General features: G+C 31.4%; 1 pseudogene; it reads right to left on the reverse strand.

The window, feature by feature from the left end:
• Positions 1-3,745: 3,745 nt before the first annotated feature.
• On the reverse strand, positions 3,746-12,830 carry LOC116540876 (annotated as a pseudogene).
• Positions 12,831-14,824: the final 1,994 nt, after the last annotated feature.

A 14,824-nucleotide genomic window follows, 5' to 3' on the forward strand; every position in this document is an offset into this window, starting at 1 on the left:
TCAAAATACCTGGATTCAAAATAAACTACAAATTTATAGAAACCAAAACAGCAGCATGGTACTTGCATAAAAGCAAATACATAGACCAATGGGACAGAATAGAGAACTAATAAATAAGTCATCTTATATATATCCAAATGATTTTCAACAATGATGCCAAGACCCTAGAGTGAAAAAAGGACAGTCTCTTCAATAAGTGGTGCTGGAAAAACTGGACATCCATATGCAGATGAATGAAACCAGATGCCAATTTCTCACCATGTACAAAAATATACTCAGAACGAATTAAAAAATTAAATGTAAAACCAGAATCTGTAGTCCTACTAGCAGAAAACTTAGAGGAAATGCTTAAGTATATTTGTCTGGGCAAATATTTTAGGATTAAGTCCTCAAATATACTGGCAACAAAAGCAAATATAGACAAATGGGTTAATATCAAACTATAAAGCTTCTGCACAGGAAAGAAAATAATCAATGGAGTGAAGAGACAAGCAGAAAAATGGGAGAACATATTTGTAAACTAGTCATCTGATAAGAGATTAAATTCAAAATAGGCGAGGAATTCAAACAACAAATAACAAATAATAATAATAACAATTTTAACATAAGAAAAACTTGAATAGAAAATTCTCAAAAGGAGATATATAAATGACCAACAAATATATCAAAATTTATTCACCATCATTCATCATAAAGAAAATGAAAGTCAAAACCCCATTGAGTTACTATCTCACCCCAGTTAGAATGGCTACCATCAAAAAACAAACTATAGTAAATCCTGGCAAAAATGCAAGACAAAGAAACAATTATATATGGTTGGTAAAAATTATAAATTAGTATGTTATTAGAAAAACAGTATGGAAGTTTCTCAATAAACTAAAAATAGAACTACCATGTGTTCTAGCAATTTTGCTACTGGATTTAGAATTGAAGGAAAGGACATCAATATGCTGAAAAGTCATTTTCATTCCCATGTTTTTTGTAGTACTATTCACAATAGTCAATAAATAGAATCAACCTAAATGTCCATCAACAGATGAATGCACAAAGAAAATGTGGTACATAAACACGATGAAATGCTTTTTAGCCATAAAAAAGAATAAAATTCTTTCATTCACCATAATATGAAAGAGCCTGGAGGGCATTTTGTTAGGTAAAATAAGTTAGGTACAGAAAAATAAATACTTCATGCTGTCATTCATATGTGGAAGCTAAAAGGGTATATGTCATGGAAGTAGAAAATAGAATAGTGATTACTAGAGGCTAGCAAGAGTAGAAGGAGAAAGAATAGGGAGAGGTTGGTTAACAAACACAAAATTACAAATTACATCTACCTGGGAGTAATGAGTTCCAGTGTTTATAACACTATATGGTGACTACAGTAAGAAATAATTTATGGTATATTTTCAAATACCTAAAAAACTTTGAATGCTTCCATCACAAAGGAATAATAAATATTTGAAGTGATATATATGCTAATGACCCTGATTTGATCATTACATACTGTATTCATGTACTGAAATATCACACTATACCTCATAAATATATACAATTATTATGTGTCAAATATATATGTATATATATAATAAATAGTCAGAATTTCAATTGTCTTTTCATAAAGATCTAAATTACCTGTCAAAAAAAGATTATATGATATCTTTACAACTGACTGATGTAATCTGATACATTAGATTTTTCCCATTTTTTTATTCTTTAAATAGGCTATTTTATAACTGTAGAGATAGAAGCTTTAACTTGTAAAAACTTGTAGAAAATGGAGAGTAATACAAATAATTTCTGACCACAGAAATGCAAAATGTGTCACTGAAATATAATCGATTACAGCTCTGTGTATATTGAGCAAATTTCCATTTGCAAATTTATTTTAGCATTCCTTTCTGACAATAAATGTTTGAAGCTTGAGTTCTTTTTGATCTTGCTGTGTATCCCACTGGCTCTGTCATTAATTAATTAGCTAAGTAATTTTTTATACATGCTTAAGAATAGCAATTCCCTTTGTCCACTACTTACTAAATCAATATTTCAACAAATAATGTATCCAAATTGCATGTTTATAGAATATTGTGGGCTGAATTGTGATCCCCAAAAATTCATGCATAGCAGTTTTTGTCCTCAGTAGCTAAAATGTGACAGTATTTGGAGGACTTTAACATGGTAATTAGTTAAATAAAGGATGTAAGTGGGACTTAATAAACTTTGATTAGCATCCTTATTAGAGAAGGAAATGTAAACACACAAAGAGACAGCAGGTGTGCATCCAAACAGACAAAGGCCATGTGAGAAAACAGTAAAAAGGAAACTATCTAAAAGCCAGGGAGAGAAGTTTCAGAAGAAACCAAACCAGACACCTAGATTTTGGAGTTAAAGCCTACAGAACTGTGAGAAAATATATTTCTATTGTTTAAGCCATCCAGTCTGTGGAATTTTCTTTTGGCAGCCCAAGCCAACTAATGTGTGTGCATACATACATAAACACACATACACACATGCATATTTATAGATATTTATAGGAGGCATATATATAAAAATTTATAAGAACACTGTGTAAAATATTAAAATGCCCATTAGTAGAGGTAAATATAAGTGTATTATGGTATATGACTACAATGGCATACTATTGAACATGTTAAAATTAGTGGAATAGGTTTACATTTACCAAGATGAATACATACAAAAAACAAAATATGAAGTGAAAAAGTAACTTGTACAATGGTTAATACCATTAATGTATAATTAAAACATATAAATACAAAAACCCAGTAGTATATACTGTTCACTAATAAACACAAATATATAGTATATTATAAAATATCAAATCATAAGTATAAAAATATTCATGAGTGGTATTGTCTGATAATATTAGGAGGAGAACTAGACTGAAGTTAGAAAACAATGAGGTTTATGCAAAGATATTCATGTTAAATACATATAAAACATAAAACACAAAATGTAAAATGCTTTCATTAATATAAAAATAATTTGATTAATCCTGTGACATGATATTATAGGTGTTTCTTGCAGCTTTCAACATAGATTTTCTGAATTTTTTAATGAATATACAGACAAAAATGAACACTAGCAATGATTTTATTATGTAGTTTTAGGAGCACTGCAATTTTCCACATAGTGACTGAAAACTAAGATATCATTGGAGAAATCTCCACTAAGTCTTGAATTTTCAGTGAGTGTGACCCTATGCTATAGGCTATTTAAATGTAATTGACATCAATTAAAAATATAATTCATAAGAAAAGATAAATGGCAGTGTGACATTACGTAAGATTGAATGGCTGTTGTTCAGAGCATTTTCCAAAAAATGTGTTTTGTTTGTTTTCATCTGCCCTTTTTTGATAATAGGAGTTTATTTCACTAATTTCTATTCTGGTCTGACTGCTTTCTGAATGTAAAGACAAACTCGCTAAAATGCATAGACAGGTAGGAATTGTAAAACAGAAGGATTAGTACTACTGGGAATTTCACATCTAGATTCTACTAGGTAAGCACATGACTTCTAAATTTCTCATGGATTAAAATAATGCATGTGATACGCTAAACTTTTCTTGAAGTTTAAAATTAGAGTTGATCTTGCTTAAAATGCACGATTTGCAATCTACCTTAAAGTAAGGGGGTATTGCAGTAATTTACCAACCTTTATAAAATCAATATAGTCATTTCTAGTCCATCCAGATCTCACAAACTTTGCATTTTTGACATTTTTGCAAAATTATCTCCTACCATCTCTGTCGTAATTCGCATTGATTGCAATGCACTTGATCAGAGACAAAGCAATAAACTGCAGGCACTGATGCTGCTAAAGTCAGCAAATAAGCCAGTTATGGTTTAATTTTCTGTTTTTGCTTTTTCATACCTTTTTTAAGTTTTAAAACAGCAAAAATTTGTACTCTTGAATTTAGAAAGTATATTCACACCAGGCCAGGCTAAACCGTCTAAGCTAACTTCATTATCCCAAATGTTAATAATTGCATTTCAATAATGGCTTTCATTAAAGTACCTCCAGGCGCTTAACACACATCAATTAAGGTACAGCACGCCCCTGTGAAGCAGGTCAGGATTATTATATCCTCTGAGACACAATGAGGTTACTGACTGAAGGTCATGGAGCAAATTAGCAACGAAGTAAGTAGTAAAAGAGCCTCAGTTCCAACTAAATTCTTGCTTTTTCTCTTATATTTGATTTTCTAAATGCTGTCTGCATTTTATTTGACTCTAATTTTAAATGTTATAGAAATTCAATATTCCAAATATTGTAAATTAAAAATATGTAACTATAGGTAGCTTTACCAATTATGATCAGCACAAGATTGATCAGTTAGTACCAAAATTTTAAAACGTTGCTTGGGTTTTATGCTTTCCGCTCAAGAAAATGATCTAAGACATTTTTATTTTAAACATTAATGCTACCATTTACCCTTAAATACAATTTTCTCATAAATCCACTAAGTAACGTTATACTCATCTACGAGTTAAATTGTTTCTTATACTTCCTCTTTACCTACAGAAGCCAAGTCAGTAATCATGATTACACATAATGAATCACAGTTATTCCTGGCAGGAGCTAAAATAAATAGTTGATAAATAAATAAGTGCTTTTTGGTGGACTGTTTGGCAGTACCTACTTGGAAAATGGAACACTAGAACAGATCACAGAGAAAATCAGCTGGAAAAGGACGGATAAAGGGATACTAAAATGATGAAAAGTTTGTAGAGACATTCATTCGTACTCGGGCTTAGGACTTGTGAGTTAGAAAGATGAAAACTATGGAAAATAGATTTATTAAACCAAGAAGTGTGTGTCAAAGGTGTTCAGAGTCTTAAAAATAATATTATACCATACCTTGAATCTTGAAAGAGGTATGTTAGAATGATTGGATTTACCATTTTAAACAGTAAGTAATAATCACATGATGAAATAATATGATATGAATTATATAATAATTTATTTAATTGTAGATGTTTCAGAAAAACATTGCTATTAAAGCTCCTGTTTATTTTAAACGTATGTTATTTGGGTTTTGTATAAAGCTTATATTTTGAAAACTAGATATTGAATGTTCATTTATCTAACATGATTATTTATATAGACCACCTAACTGGTTTGAAAAAATATCACTTGGTCATCGATTATTTTGAGGCAAAGATGTCCCATTTTCCCTGACAACTATGAAATGTTTTATCAACCAACCTCTCAACTTCTATATCACATTTCTGTTATAGAAAAGAAAGCTTTAAGTGTCTAGTGGTTAAATATAGAGCTATGACTGTGAATAAACAGACTTCTAAACATTTGAATGTTTTTTCAGTTTAAATCTCCACTTGATTAATTTAAAATATCCTGAATGATTCATTTTCCTCTCTTTGGGGATTCTGTATGCTATTGATAGTTTTTGTCTTAGCCTTTTCATTCTTATTAAATCATCAAAGAAAGGGGAAAACACTTCAGCATGAAAAAATGAAAAGGCAGGAAACCTTAATTCAGAACATAATACTTATCTTAGATACACCCTACAGAAGACAACTTTAATATGAAGTGATTTGGTTCCTGAAATTCAATTTTACCCAAGATTGCTTTGATAGTACTCAGTGAAATGTTGGACATCTTAGGGGAACCTAGGCAGTATTGGTAACTGTGTAAGGAGAACATGACAGGCCCTGGACTCTGTATAGTTCTCTTCTAATAAGCCTCTGATATCTTACAAACTGCCTGTTTATTATTTTCCAGTTAAAGAGCAGGTTGGTAACAATGAATGGATGACAATACTTACTATTTATATCTTGTTTAGTTTCATGTAGCAAGTTATGACTAAGATTTTGTGGACCAGCAAGTATGAAGAAACTATGCAAATAACTCTAAACATTATTTCTAAAATAAAAATATTACCTTTTAGCTTTGTTTATTGAAAGCAGTACTGTGATATTGAAATATAATATGTTTTGTCTTAAAATTAGTCTGTGGTGAGGGCACATGTAAATCAGGAAATCTACAAGCCATTTTAGAGGTTGAGGAGATACTCAATAGAAAGCTTATAGCAAGTTCAGTTTTTCATTTTATCCTACCTGCCAGTTATGCACAAACTAATGTGGGCTGAGTAAAGGACATGGGTAAAAAGACACTGACTACTGTTAATTCATAATGTAGGTTTTGAACTGTAGTTATATGCTAGTGTTGAGGCTGTTATTTTTTTAAAGTACAAAGAATGCAAAGGAATATATCAAGAGGAGCTACATATTAAAGTAGGGGCATGCTAATCAGATGTGTTTGTTTAATAAGATCCAATTTTAAATTATGCATCCTTTTTGGGCCATCACATGAAGACAAAACGAGATAACAGAAGTTCCCTTGAAATCATATAACTGAAAAACTCACCCATATTTGCCTCTCTGACTCCATTTGAAATTCTTTAAATGAAAAAAAAGTGATATAAAAATTAATAAAAAGAGATAGTGCATTTCACTCTCTGGAATTGTTGAGAAAGTATCTACCATAATTGCAATCTTCATTTTATATCAGAACTGTACACCACGTATAGTTGAGTTTTTTCAGAAATAGAAACTTAAAATATAAAAATACACAGATGTAATAGAACTGCTTGGGCAAAGTTCTACTAAGTAAAACGGTGATTTCCCATACCAACAGGCCTCTTGTCCTGTGAGCTGTTACAGAGAATACCGCTGAGACTTCTGCCAGTTAACCATTTGAAATGACATTTGCAACTTGATAGAATAATTTTACACACACACGCAAGCACGCATACCTTTTAGAAAAGTCAGAACCTAGGAAAGCGTAATGCATAGAATTGATGCAGCAGAATGCAAAGCGAGAATCTCTTTTCCACAATATTTTTTGGTACAGGAATTAAGGTAGCTCTGCAACTTCATGAGACAGCAAAAATGGCCTTTTACTTATATGCTTTCTGCATATAATGATGATAATGATAGCATAGGGCTAAAATTTGACATCGACAGAAACGAAATATGTCTCAGAAAGTGTCTCCCATAGGAAAAGAGATAAATTCAGTGCTCAAAATCAGCATAGAGATGGAAAATTCATGGTCTTTGTCTTTAAAGCACATATATTTTGGTGAAGGGGAGATATATAGACATGTAAATAGCTACTCTGAATACGAGAAAATAATACTAGGTTCAAAATGAAGTATGTGAAGTGTAAGTCAAGAGAGGTAGTTAATTTGATTGCCTTCAGTAGCAATTTCATTGAAATGGTGGCACTGAAGTAATTATTAAGGAGTCCTGAACATGAGGATTTGGAAGTAATAAGCACATAAAAAGATGAAGACAAGTATGTGAAGAAGAAAATAAAGAATGGACAAAAAGGGAAGAAAATTTCAAAATATCAGAGAATATCTAAATAGAACAATTGAACAGCAGCATCAAGGACTTGAGTGAGGAAAGCTGATGCGGATTTGTTCTCTAAAGGTTCTTTGATGTCCAAATTTCCCTAGTGTTCCAAACTTCTGTGTTGTTGAGTACAGGGATACCCCAATTTACCAAGGTTAGGAAACCAGTCAACGAAGGGAGGATGTAAAATCAGAAGGATGCCAAAGGCTAAGAAAATAGGGAAAATGTGTAAAGATGATGGATTTGGTGCAGTGAGAGTCAAGGACACCAGGAGGTTGTAATGGATTGGAAGAGGAATCTCAGTTTGAGCTGCAGATTAGGACAAGATATAATTGTTGCCACAGGAAAATAGGGCTGCAATGAAGTAAAAATGACTATCTATCTTCAGAGAAGAGAAATTTAAAAAGTTGTGGTGGTGCCAGGGTGTTATGTGGGATATGCATGTGAATATTGATTTAACTTTTGACAGGAGACTGTCAAAAAACATATCAATAGTATGTGATGAAATCCATCAAACCCAGTAAGGGCATGTAATGAAATTTCACATCTAAAAATTATAAAACATGTTTTAATAAACTGCTGATATATGGAAATTTCTAAATCAGTAGAAACTAAAAACAAATATTTACAGCAAACAGCAGATTTCTTTTGCTGTAGCAGAAAATATCATTAGAAACACAGTATCGGAAGGGACCTGGGACGAGTGATGCCATTGTGGAGAATGAGAAGGTTGAGGTGCACTTGAATTACAATGTAGGCTTCAAGCGAGGAGAGGTAGCTTAAAAAAGGTGATGAAACAATGAAAGGTAGCTGATGTGAGCGAAGAAAGGGAATAACTGCTCTCTTGGACCTGAAAGGAAGAGATTAAGTTATTTCTCTTCATAAAATAAAGTCTAATAAATTTATGAAGATATTCTATACTAATACTAGGTGGTTTATTAGTTGCTACATTGAGATCTATAAATATGTGAACTGTGTGTGTGCACATGGTGTGAGTTGGAGGTCTGGTTTCATTTTCATTAATAAAATATCCATTTGAACCAGCCCCATTTATCAAAAAGTCTTTTATCTTCTGACTTATCTTTTATGCCAGCCTTGTAATAAAACAAAGTCCATGGATGTGTGCATTTGTTTCTGGACTCAATTCTATTATATAGTTATATTTGTCTATCCTTGAGTCAATATGAAACCACACTGTCTTAATTACTGTAGCTTTATAGTGAGCATTAATAACCAGTAAATTACCTCCCCGATCATGTATTTTTTCTTCAAGAGTGACTTCAATATTTTTTATCTTCAATATAACCCTAAAATATTAAAAAAGAAGCTTGCTGGTTTGCACAAAAGATACATTGTATTCATGTGACTGAGGAACCTACAAACTGTTCTGTAGTGGTTGTAGTGATTTACATTCCCACCAGCAGTAAGTATATACACCTTCTGTATACCCACAAAAATTAAACATAAAAAATATTTAAAACTCTAAAAAAGAAGTTTGTTTTGATTGTATTGAATACATAGATAAATTTGTGGAGAATTAATATCTTTAAAAATTCAAATAAATGAATATGGTATATGTTCCACTTATTAGATCTACAGACATTTCTCTCATTAATGTTTTATGGCTTTCTGTGTTGAGATTTTCTGTATCTTCTATTCACTTATTCCTTAACGTTTGAGATATATACATATGTATATGTATATATATACATATATATATATAAAAGAACCAATATTTTCTCTGCCTCCTTATAAATTTTATATATATATATGATTTTTGTTAATTGTTTTTTTCCATATATTTGAATAAACCTCTATTTTAAGTGGTATAGTTTAAGTTGTAGTTGGCATACAGATTTTTGCTTATTGTCCTCATATTCTCCTACCCGGATGAATTTATTTATTAATTTAACTAATTTATTCATAGTATATTGTCTGTTGATAATAAGAGTTTTTTTCATTATAATGCCTATATATATTTTATTTGTTTTTCTTGATTTTTTTCACTGGTTATGAACTCACCACAAAATTAGATAGGATGTAGAAGTAGTGGTAGGAGGCAACTTTGTTTCACTCATCTTAAAGAAAAAAATTAAAACATTTCCAATTAAGTATGATGTTTGCTGTAAATTTTTGTTTGTAGTTTCTACTAAGTAAGTACCATATATCAGCAGTTAATAAAAAATGTTTTATTATTATTATATGTTAAATTTCATCAGGTACCTTAGCTGGTTTTCTTAGAGTTAATCACATAGTATTATCTTTTATCCCTTTTTAATTTTAAAAGTATATTGTTATGAGATTACAAATTTAGATTTGTCATATATCCAAAGTGGTTTGAAACTTATTATTAGTGTGGTGACTTTTTTCTCTCTAGAACACTGTATTTTAAAAATATACTTTCCATCACATTAATGTAATGATTTCATTCTCCTTTTGGTTACTGATTTCACAATGTATTTTATCTATAATTGCCTTAAAAACTTTCTATATCTTTATAATTTGCACACATATTACATTTTATTTGTATTTGTTAAGAGTACAAATGCAATCTTGGTTTTCAGTGTATCAATCACATAAATAATGTATGTCGTATACATTAAGTAGTTTCTCATCACCCATCCCACCCTTCAGCCCTCTCCAGCTGAGTCTCCAATGTCTATCAATCCACACTCTATGTCTATGAGCACACATTATTTAGCTCCCATTTATAAGTAAGAACATGTGATATTTGACTGTTTTTTTTTTGAGTTGTTTCACTTAAGATAATGACCTCTAGTTCCATTCACATTGCTGTAAAAGACATGATTTCATTATTTTTTATGGGTGAATAGTATTCCATTGCATAGACATACTATATTTTCTATCCAATCATCCATTGATAGAGGTTTAGGTTAAGTCCATATCTTTGGTCTTGTGAGTAGTGCTGTGATAAACATATGAGTGCAGTTATTTTTTGATATAATAATTTATTTTCCTTTGGGTAGATACCCAGTAGAGGGGATGCTGAATCAAATCTTACATAGTCAAGTTTTAATATCAACTCTCATAATCATTTTATATTTTAATTGGAGCACTTAGTCTATTTAAATTTAGTGTATTCACTGATATATTTGGGTTTAAATATGCCATCTCACTTTTGGCCTTTTGTTTTATTCCTATTAGATGACCATTTTACTCTATTTAGTATTTTAGAATTATTGAGAAAATCTGATTCCAGTTTGCCTTCTCTTAACTTGGTAGCTATATATTTATTGATACATACAGTCAATACTCATTTATGTTGTCCAACTTATTTACCCTTTTCACTGTTTATTGTTTCTTGAATTGCCAAGTTGCTATCTGGTAACATTTATTTCTGCTGAAAGAAATCTTTAATGTTTCCTTAATGAAAGTTTGCTATTAACTAAATTAACAATTTTTGTTTGAATGAAACTATTTATTTCAATTTCATTCTTGAAAGCTATCCTTCTTTGGCATATAATTCTATGTATATAATTAAGTCCTTTAGACACATTGAAATATTATTTTATTCTATTCTATTTTATGTTCATTACTTCTGAGTAGTAGCTGTTCCTCTGAAAATTATCGCTTTTATTCCTAAGGATTTCAAGAATACTTTTCTCTCATTGGTTTTACAGTGTTTTTGTGCTCATTTTCCTAAGGTTATTTTCCTTTTATATATTCTTTTTAGGGATCTTAGGGATTATTTCATCTACAAGTTGATGGGTTTCATTAAATTTAGGGAATTTTCATCTATTATGTCAAATATATATTCTGCCCCCAAGATTCTACTTAACCTTCTTGGACTTACATCTAAGAGCTTTTCGGTATGTCCTATACTTCTGTTACTCTTTTATGTAGATATATTTTAACTTAGAGAGACAGGATCTTGCCTTGTTGCCCAGGCTGGAGTGCAGTGTTATGATCATAGCTCATGATAACCTCAAACTCCTGTGCTGAAGTGATCCTCAGTCTCTTAAGTATATATGACTACAGGTGCATGCCATCATGTCCAGCTAAATTTTTTAGAAACATATTTGTAGAGAGAATGTCTCACTCTGTTGCCCAGGCTGGTCTCAAGTTCCTGGTCTCAAGCAGTCTCCCCGCTGTGGACTCCAAAGCTCTGGAATTACAAGCATGAGTCACCACATCCAGCCATCTTTTAACAAATTTTTCATCCATGTTTTCTCTCTCTGGCTTCATTCTGTAGATAGATAAATTTACACAGTCCACTAAGGGCATCAGATCAGTTTCTGTTCAGATTGCCTTGATGTCAGCACCAAAGAGGTTGTCTTCAGCCATAATCAAGTCCTCCAGAGTGCGAGCATCATCCTCCTTGGGTGAATATGAAATATGTACTTCTTAGTCTTTTTATCAGGTAGGGAGAACTTGATCTATCTTTCCGTCAATATGGCCTTGTATGATAACTGCTGGATACAAAGTTTCTATTCGGTTTGTGGCCATTATAACTTTTACATCTCCCCATGAATCAAATCAACACAACTAGTTCAACAGTTCCAATATTGTTGGCTGAATCTATCTCTCACCATCAGAATTTGAGTCATATCGTTTTGTCCCAATGTTGTCAATTTCATCAATTAAAAAGAATAGAAGGTGAATATTCTTTAGTAACTTGGAACAATTCCCGTATGAATTTGGGCCCATCACATAGGTACTTCTGAACAAGTTAATAACCCACTCGTTTCAAGAAGGTGGTTAAGTTTGCTACTGCTTTGACTAACAAGGTTTTACCTGTGTCAGGTGGACCATTGCGAGTGATGCCTTTATATTCATCTCTTCATAATATTCAGGATTGGTGAGAGGAAGCTCCACAGATGTCTTAATTTTCTGAATTTGGTTGGCAAACCCCTCAATATCAACATAGGTCTTATGGGAGGCATTTTTTACCTTCATCACTATGACTAGGGAATCCATATCATCTACCATCACCCTTATTACAGAATGCACCTTGTAGTTGAGCAGGACCAAGCAGCAAGATTCCAGCAGATCTCTGTCTACAAATGAAAGAATGCTGACGTAGTGTTCTGAACCCACAGGTGTAGACACAATAGTGTGATTGTTATCAATGATCTCTTCCAAGATTCCTATTGACATCAGGGTGCCCTCAGATCATCCACTTTAGATATTTTCTCCTCTTGCTTTTCTTCTAATGGTTTCATTTGTTCCTAATTTCTAATGAATTCTTCCTCTATGAGAACATATTCTTTAATTCTCTCTAACTTCAATAATTTTAGGTGGCACTGAGTGTGAGATATCACCAGTGGCAGTTTGCTGGCAGGATCTGGTCCCTTTGATTTCTTGTTGTTTTCCCCATTCAAGTTGGTACAGGAGGTACCATATTTCTTTTTATTGTCCTTGTCATCCTTCTTGCTACCTCCAGGACCCTGACCACCACTCTGACTTTTATTCATTTTGCCTTGACCGCTCAAGCAGTTACTGCTAGAAGTCCACTAATTTCTAAATATCATTTACTATACTCTCAGCTTTACATTTCATTTTTTTTTAGCTTTCAAGGCTTGTTCAAAAGTTTTCTATCTTTGAACAAATTATTTAAAAATGTGATACCTGCATTATCTATAGCCCCAGTAGGTCTGCTTCATTTGTGTCATTTTGATGTTATTCTTATTATTGTCCATAGTTCCTTATCTGCTTATATGTCTGGTTAATTTGATTTAGTGAATTTATTTTATATGTATAAATGTCAAAATATTTTGAAGGCTTGAATGATATTATTTTTCTCCAGAGATGATAAACATTCAATTCTGGCAGGAAGCCTGTGGCACTAGCAATCTCCTTAATTTAATTGTAAAGATTAAGAAAATTTGTGTCTGGGCTCTTCAATCTTACATGCATGGAATAGAACAGTTGGTTTACCTGGTCAGCTCTTAGTTGACACAAGACTTTGATTTTTGATGCATCAATCAGATCAGGTTACCAAAAAATATATTTTCCTCTGAGCATACCAGCTGAATTTCTGGAATCAAAAAATGGTCATGGGGAAAAAAAAAGAATTCCCAAATTTCAAGATGACCTCCATGAATTTTATTTGTTTCTTAGTTCTTGACTTACTGATTTTTCGTTGTTGTTAGCTTTTCTATGCCTTCAAACACATATGCAGTCATACATGTTATCCATAAGGGTTTAGTTCCAGCACCCTTGTGGATATCAAAATCCACAGATGCTCAAGTCCCTTATGTAAAATTATATCATATTTGCATATAACTTCTGTGCACCCCCAGTATACTTTACATATCTCTAGATTACTTATAATTCACCATACAGTGAAAATGCTATGTTAATCGTTGTTATACTATTTTGAACATTAGTATTTTGAAAATTAGTATTTTCAAAATATAACGTTATATTTTGAAATATTTCAAATGTTTTATTTTGAATTCATAAAATGTTATAGTATTTTGAAAATTTATATAATTTTTCATTGCATTATCTTTTTTGAATATTTTCAACATGTAGCACTGAATCCACGGATGTGGGACCCATGGTTATTGAACCCACAGATACAAAGAGCTTACCGTATTTTATTTTCTTCTCATTTTCTACTTTTTTTCAGGAGAAATCTTGTTTATATAAGCTCATTTCTCATTACCAGAAGGGAAATTAAAGTTACCTAACTTTTTGTAGTAGAAAAAAAACATATACATTATTGTTAAAATGAGATTGACCTATATTCGTGGTTTTAAAATAGGCTCTCTAACAGTATTTAAGGATTAAGTAGAACAGCATGTTGCCTTCTTGTTAGATTAAATGGGGCATGTGGAGAAAATAGTTTAATAATCTAAAGGAATATAAGAAAGGATAAGCCAAATGTGATTGTTTAAAATAAAATGTCATACAAATGACAAATCATAAAATGACAAAGTGAAATCTAAACATCAATTATTGCATTAAATATTCATGATATACAAATATCATAAGAGGTTGAGATGGACAGATTAGATAGGAAAGCAAAACTTTATTATATTCTGTCTACAAGTTACCTCTTTTGTATAGAAAACATAGACTGAAAGTAAATGGGTTGAAAATTATATCACATAGTAAGAATAACAAAGGCGGGGTTGCTAGTTTAATATTTGATAAAATAGACATCAAGATAGATAATATTATTAGAGTTTTAAAAAGGTTTGTTGCAGCATAATGCTAAAAGGAGAAATTGATCAGAAAAACAATATTAAATAAACAAGGATTTTGTTTCACATATTGTAAGATATTTTTCTTAAATATTTTAAATATTTCATATAATAGATAAATATTTTAAAACGTGAGAAAAATTGACAAAGATAAATAAAGAATATTTGAGTTTTAAATTGTTTTATTGGTAAGGAAGAATAATCTGATGCCAATAATCTATGGCTCAAATCAGGAGTTAAATATAAGAGCAAAATAC

This window comes from Sapajus apella, unplaced genomic scaffold (genome assembly GCF_009761245.1).
Source record: "Sapajus apella isolate SASKATOON/1434 unplaced genomic scaffold, GSC_monkey_1.0 scaffold145, whole genome shotgun sequence".
Lineage (NCBI taxonomy): Eukaryota > Metazoa > Chordata > Mammalia > Primates > Cebidae > Sapajus > Sapajus apella.